This window comes from Pelecanus crispus, chromosome Z, assembly GCF_030463565.1.
Source record: "Pelecanus crispus isolate bPelCri1 chromosome Z, bPelCri1.pri, whole genome shotgun sequence".
NCBI classification, from domain to species: Eukaryota; Metazoa; Chordata; class Aves; order Pelecaniformes; family Pelecanidae; genus Pelecanus; species Pelecanus crispus.
The window spans coordinates 81,864,121-81,871,737 of record NC_134676.1 but is presented as its reverse complement, the minus strand read 5'-3'; the positions used below and the strand labels follow the sequence as shown (position 1 = coordinate 81,871,737).

The 7,617-nt window shown below is 40.6% G+C and overlaps 1 protein-coding gene across 3 annotated transcripts in view; it reads left to right on the top strand.

Moving 5' to 3' along the window:
• Positions 1 to 2,763: 2,763 nt before the first annotated feature.
• MEF2C (myocyte enhancer factor 2C) overlaps positions 2,764 to 7,617 on the top strand; it is a 123,033-nt gene continuing 118,179 nt past the window's right edge. For all 3 annotated transcript variants that reach the window (XM_075727214.1, XM_075727213.1, XM_075727212.1), the window contains exon 1: positions 2,764 to 2,833. The gene's annotated coding sequence lies outside the window, so the exon portion shown is untranslated. The remainder of the gene's footprint in view (positions 2,834 to 7,617) is intronic.

The window sequence follows — 7,617 nt, the reverse complement described above, 5'->3', positions numbered from 1 at the left end:
GCATATGAACCCTGATTTAACAATCAAGGTGTCCTTTACATGGATTTGATGAATTGTACTCGTGACAAAAACTTGGCATGGCTCTAAGGTACACCAGTACGTGAAGGTCACAACTATTTTAAGATTAGGCCACAAGTGCCCACACGGAGGGGTGGTAGATGTGCTAAGATGCTGTATACTTTTATTTTCTGAAATACTCGCCTACTCTTAATAATTGGTTTCAAGATATGATGGTGCTTGTGTTCTGTCTTGCCAGTTGAAGGGCTGTGTTACCAACTAGCCAGAAAGCTGAAAACTTACATATCCTGCGCAAAATAAAGCAGATGACAGTCATTTCCAATTAGAGCACAAAAGTGTGAAGTCTTAACACAGTTTCCTATTTTTGCCGCTATGAAAATGTGAATATTACTGGGTAGTTGGGTGCCGTGCTGGGAGACCAAAATTGTCTGCAGAAGAGGCTTAGCGAGGGTACAGCCCATGTAGCTGTTCCACATTTCTTTCCTGCTGCTCTTCATGCCAAACCTGAGGCTGAGAACGTATTTCTTCCCCAACGCTATGTGGGCTCCGCTGCTGACACTGCCGAGCATATGTGCCTCTCACCGCCGCGTACAATGTGTTTGGCTCGTGTCTGACTGCCTGGTGGCTCCAGGCACATCAGTATTACTCTTATTGTTGTCGTTGTGGGTGCATTTACAGCACACAGTCTGTCCATCGAGAGTTGTCTGCTCGGTATCTAAATCTCAGCAAGGCAGAGTAGGGCATGATGAGACCCGAAGTCACTGAAGGGTATTCTCGAGGGGTCTGCATTGAGAGCAATTGCAGGGTGCTTGTTAGAGCTGCCTTAGCTTCATTTTGCTCAGACCGTGCTTTGAGCATCCATGTTGTAAGAAGTACAGTGGAATTGAAAAGGCATTATTCTCTGTCAAATACGGAACATTGGAAGTAGGTCAGTGGCCCAATGAGATGTTTGTAGGCGGAAAGACCAAGAGACCAAGGACTTGTATTAAAAGGAACCAAACATATATTTATCACTGTTGTTTGAATTCAGCCGTTTGGTTTTATCACGCGTGCTGTTCCTGTTTCCAGTACCTTAATCTGTCATAAAAATAATGGTCTGTGCCTTTATAAACTCGCCTGCTGCTCTCAAAGGATCGTAAAAGTTGGCTATCTACACAGAAATCAAACCAACTATCTGCAAAGTCCAGTTTTGCTCGCAAATCATTGCGTGTGCTTAATTTGGATTCAAGCTCCCATACGGTACGGTCCTTTCATTCCAGTTTTAAAAGCGAATGAACCTATTTAAAAAAAAAAAAAAAAAAAGTGCTGTCCTTTGGCACAGTGTGCTGGTAATGCTGCATTTCTGTGGCTAAGTCTGACAAGAGACCATCTCTGGCAGCCGGCCGTGACTGGGGCCCGTGCAAGGAGGCGAGTGGGATTTCTTGCCTGGCCAGGGCTTATCTCTCTGGGGAAGGTGGTGCTGCCCCAAACCTTGCCGTCGGGATGGCTCCTGCACCCTGCGATACGAAGCCTGCTGAGTTTGTGAAGTTGGGCTGCTTAGCACTCGGAGGGCTCCGGCGGGGCAGGGAGCCCGGGGCAGGGGGGTGCGGCCGCCGGAGCACCACGGCGGCCCCGCTCCTTGCTCGGGGCTCGGCGGTGGCCGCGGCCCCGTCGCCTCCCGCCCCGAACCGGTCGCCCGAAGCCGCCCCGCAGGTGTCGGAGCGGAGCGGCGCGGGGGCCGCGGGGCGCGGGTGGGCGCCGGCGGGCGTTCCAGGGCCCCTCGGCCTCGCGGATCCCCGCACGCCGGCGCCGACCCCGGCCCCGGCCCCGCCGCCGCGGGGGAGCGGGCGGCCCCTGCCCGAGCTGGGCGGGCGCGGAGGCGGCGGAGCCGCGGCGGCTGCCTGCTCCCTCGCAGCCGTCTGCGGGAGGGGGGAGTGCGCACCGGCCCGCCGCGCTGCCTTCGCTCGGCAGAATAAAGGATTGTCATTAGGTTTGCGTGTGGCATATGCCATTAACCCCCACCGCAAACCTAAAATTAGCAAAATGTCAGGAATGGGAAGATTGATTCACCCAAGATGCAATTATCATTTAAAAAGTGCTTGATTGAGGTGCTGATGTTCAGTGATTTATTCTGCATACCATATACATAATTAAAGTAGTGTGGCGGAGCAATTTATCAATCTAGTTTAGACTAGAGGGGCAAGGAAGGGAGCTGCTGCCGCTGCTGCTGCTCTATGTTTGTTTTATTAAAACGCTTTCGGGATCTGATCCCGCCCCCTTTTTGCAAGAGTGAAACTGATTATTTCTCCAGCTCGGGAGAAGAGAGTCATTCGTTTGGGATTGTGGGGGAGAGAGAGAGAGATAGAGATACGGAGAAGGAGAAGAAAAGGGAGGAAGCGGGAGCGAAGCAGAAAAGGACACCTCATCAGGCGTGTAGTTTGAATCCCGTCCTCGCCTCCCCCTTCCCCTCCGCGATGTTACAAAGGCTGTGAGCTGCTCGCCTTTTCCCATTCGCCTGCTGTCACTTCCTTCCTGGACGCTCTCAGGACGAGTCCGGTTACTTTTAATCCGACCAGCAGCTCAGCCACTTTCTCCTCCTCCTCGCTGCACACACGCACAGGCGCGCACACGCGCGCGCACACACACACCCCAGACATCTTCTGGCTGCTTATTGGATTGACTTTGAAGGTTGTGTGTGTGATTCAAGGAGGCTGCATGTTGAACCAGGTGGTGAATATTTAAGGCTGGAAGAAGTAAAGGGATTTTTTCTTTTTCCTATGAAAGGAAAATATCTCAAGGACTAGTCTGATCATCCAAACAGCTAAATGTTTCTTATGTAAGTACGTGTGAAATTCAGCATCGGAATAAAATATAGCGGGCATCGTACAAAAGCCCTATGTACGTTTCCTATTGCGTTTGAAGAATGTGTCAGTCATTGTATGTGGACTGGCGTTGAGGTTGCTTGCAGACTTTTTAAGTGTGTGATTGCACTGTTAACAGCAACTTTTTAGACAAGGAACGCAGTTAAATCACTGTCTAGTAAATTATTGCTGACTTGTCTATCAGTGTCTTCAGTGTTTAAACTTTGATGAAGTTAGTTTACATCGTTTGTGTGCTTGATATTGTGAAGTGCTAGAAGGTTATTTGATTTGAATAGTTCACCAAATGTTATGACCTTGTAGTGCCTGCACCCTGATTTATCAGACTAAGGAAACAATCCAGTTTGAGTGAAATGCTCTTAAACTTCATTGTATCATAGGCTCTTCAGTTCTGGAGTTTAGGTACTGCATGCTTGCAAGTGTTTAACTCTGTGCATCTTTCATCTTAAAACTTACATTTGAGGTGGGAAGACCCCTTGCATGGATGTGGGAATTTAAGTCATAGGCTGTGAACCTCTTTTGGAATAGTATGCTTTGCTCTTTACATAGTACTTTGAGTAACCTTTACATTTTTAACATGAGGGAGTAGAGCTGATCAGCCTTCCAAAGTGGCTGGTTTAGTTGCAGTACAGTTACTTACAGACTAAGATAAAGTTTAATGTAAATGAAAGACTTATAAGACTATTGGTGCATTATGTAACTGTAATACTTAGCGTTTCCCGTAAAACTTAGTGTGACCTTCTGTCAGCCTGAAAAAGAAAACAAGTATAAAGACAAGTTAATAATTCGTTTTCTCAAAAGAAAAAAAAAAAGCAGCATAATGCAAAACAAAACTTAATGAATCATTGTGGTAACCTAAGCATTGTCTTTTATAGAAGAATTCTATTTTCTTAATTGTGTATAATAATTATTATTAGCAAATACCTGTATCCTGAATTTAAATACTGTAATACACAACTTAAGACTAAAGATTTAAGAAAATTAAGCAGAGAAGCTCACTTTGCCAGTATTTTACTGGTGATCAGAAAAGAATTGTCTTGACACAAAATGCATTTTCCTAGCACTTATCTGATGTTCAGCTTAATGGCAAATGTCCTAGTTTCATATCTTTACTTTAAAAGAACTGCAAGATGGATGATAAACCAATTCTATTAGATGCAAATGTGACTAGACTTCTTTTATTGGCACTTTCCCGGGTATTGTGGTTGAAGAGTAAAGATGTTTATGTGGAGTATAATAACTCTAATCCCTAGAGGCTTGGCAGGGCATGGAAATATAACCACCTGTGAACCAGTTCTAACCCCTGTATTGCATACATAACTGATTTCCAGCTCAAACACTCAGGCAAATGCCCACTTTGGGGATTTGTTAGTTTGTGAACTGGTTTTGTTACATGATTTTAGGTACCTAACATGAAGTCAAAAAACCCGCAAGACTCTCTTCCTTTATCAGTTTTACTGAAATACCTGTTATATTATTCTTTCTGTATTAATTAATACATAATTCATATCGAGTCTAATACTGAAGTCCCTGCTCGCACTGAAGTCCCTTTGGAAGCAATGGAAAAATTCTTTGAAGAAGAACTTAAGAGAATGGCCCTTAATTCAGGTCTTGTAGTACACCTTTTATTTTAAAAACTTGCTGTTTATATATATTTTTGCTAACATGCCCTACATAGCTAGTATGAGAAGATGGTTCTGGGACGTCAACATGAAAACCTTTCATGCAAACAGTACTTACACAACTAGTCCCACTGACAGTGCTGAGACTACTTGTGTGAAAATGAACAAGTCACAGGAGTAACAATTTACAGGATCAGGCCCCTAGGAGACCTAGACCTCTTGCCTGTCCCATAGCCCTCTTAGGACAGAGATGTAAAGAGCATCACTTTCGATGTCCTATAAATGAATGCAGGAATCAGATATGTCTGTATCCTCTTAAGATTACTTGACCAAGAAAAAAGGAATTTTAGGCTTAAAAGCCTTATAGGAATTGGTACTAAATGATGAATTGTGTGTGAGATTAACTCTTTTAGAGTTACCTTTCTGAGCTGCTAGTTTTGGAGCGTCGTAAGAAGATTCATACAAACACTTTCTTACGGTTAATTTTCTTCCAATACAGGATCAGACAATTTTTCTTATTTTTTTATAAACACTCTTAATTTGTGTACCCGCAATGTGTATATTCAAAAACAGAGAGATGCCTCTCTTAAATGGTTCTGGGTTTTAAAACATCTAAAATATTATAGACAAAGAGAAATGAAGCTTTCTGAAGCTTTTTCCAAAAGTTTACCTCTGAAAGATTTTGATAGCTCACTATTTAGTAGATAAATATAACTACATAGAAACTTAGGAACTGAGCAGGAGTTGTGAATAGAATACTTTTGCCAACTTCATTTCTTTCAATTTTACTTTTCTCTGTAACAGGTTAATTTATTGTTCACCAGGATAGTTCAGTTCATCTTCAGAGAGAGAGAAGTATATTTCTACATCTCATTGAGCAAGAAGTCATTAACTGCTGTTAGGTGCTTGAAAGAATAAGCATTTGGGTTTTGATACGTAGACTCCATTCTGACCTGTTGGACATCATTATTCTAAATTACATGATAATTTATCCAAAAATCAAGTAAGGTGTAGTGGTATTCTTTTGAAAACACTGACTATGAAGATGAACATAAATAAGGTGCTATATAATTTCAAGGTGTTTGCACTTTCTGCTTCAGCATTTTGAAGAATAACCAAAGCAGCTATATTTCTCATGTATTTTAAGATTTTTAAATTTTGCTATATGATATCAGCAGATAGGTTTTGCTACATCCTCACTTAGGCTCTGTAGCAACTTAGGTATAAAATACAAAAAAATTATATATGTAATTCCAAACAGCTAGAAAACTTCAAGTTTAAGAGTAGGGTTAGTGTTTGGGTATTTGAAAAGGATGAAAATACCAGTTTTGCATCTTATTTCAGAAACAAGATGCAAAGGCTTAGAAGAACTCTGGTCAGCAAACACAACTGATGGTACAAGTGAAAAATTGAAAAATTTAATTTTTTAATTTTCTATTTTTAAAAGGAATTATTTGGGTCCTCTGACCAGCTTTAAGGTAATTTTCTCAGAATGGGTGGTCGGTGTTGCATGTGGACAGGTGATTAAAAGCTAGTGTCTTCAGTCCTCCACTTTAATCTCACTGTCTCATTGACTGCAGTGCAGTAGAGCTTGTCTATTCACTAAGATCTGTCATCTTTAGGAAATCAGACCAGCTTATAGAGGCGATTCACAAAACCAACAGTGACAACAAAGTCTTATGTGCCTTACAAAAGAAGGATTAGGCAGTTCATATGTCATTTTGATTGGGCAGAGATAAAAGCTGATTGCTGCAGCATGGTGAGGCACACTTCAATTTCAATTGATTATTTCATAAGACAACTATAACTCTGTTGCTTAGTCATTGTTAAATGCAGTCTGAAGGAAGGAAAACTCAATTTTGACGTTACTGGGTTTCATATGACTTTATAGCAAAAGGTAGAGCCACTTGTAGCGTTGTTATACAAGTTTTTAAAAAGCTGTTAATTCACTGCTTTGGGTAAATATATTTAAAATGTTTAGATGGTTGTCCTGGGATTTTTTAAAAATGTTTTTGCCTAGATGGTATTCTGTAATATCAATTAGAAGTTCTTAAAAGTGCCTAGGACTATACTAAATTCACTGTACTTTACCCTATTAAGAGCTTATGTGCAGAGGAAAGTGCATAAAACATATCAGGGCTTTGCGGATTTCTCAAAAAGTATAATACTGAGGAACAAGTAAGTCATCTTAGTTTACCTTTATTCTGTGATTTTAAAAAATGTAGTATGATGTAAAGGTATACTTTGTGTCGCATACGTGAACATAGTATTCTGGTTTGAAAACAGGAAATTAAATGTTGTCCCTGTATTATTAAATATGTCATTTATCAGTGAGAATAGAGAGTTTGGGCTATTTGCGTAATGTAGTTATAACATACAGCCTTTAACGTTTGGAAGTAGGAAACTTCCAAGCTGATAACTTCTATGCTAATTTCTTACCATTTTTCAAAAGAACTGTTTTTTTTTTTTACCCAACTGATGCCTCCTAGTGTTTCACATAATAAAACACTAATGAGTCAAACATAAATGTAAACATTGTTTTTTTCATTGTCTTCATCTTATGTGATACATAAAATTAATATTTATGTGTTTAATTTTGTGGGTGTTGTTATAATCAGACGGGAAACTCCTGTAAATTCAGATGTTTCATCTCAATGGACACTGAAAGCACATTTTGATTTTCTTTCATTCTAGCTTTCCCTGCTGCATTTTGAAAAAGTTCGTGTTATATGTAAAGTACATTTTCTTTTTCTTCTTTTGCTTCCTACATGCATTACACTAACTTCTCAACAATATATTATGAGGCTCAAATGGGAATTTAAAAAATTTTGGTAGGATAATGTTTCGAAACATAAGCCCTTGGAAATAGGCAATAAATGCAGTTATAGAAATGTTTGAAATATCCTGAAGTACCTCATGGCCAAATAAGATGAAAAAGACTAGTCTGAGAGATGCTCGCTCATTACAGTCCTTAAAGAATAGTTAAGTTACCACATTTTGTAGTTGTTCCCGGTTATTTTACTGCTGTATAAGGAAGAAAACTGTATTAGGACAGTCTTGAATTGTGCAAAACATGCACCTTGCACTTTTGATTGTAGATGTGGATTATCAGTACTTTT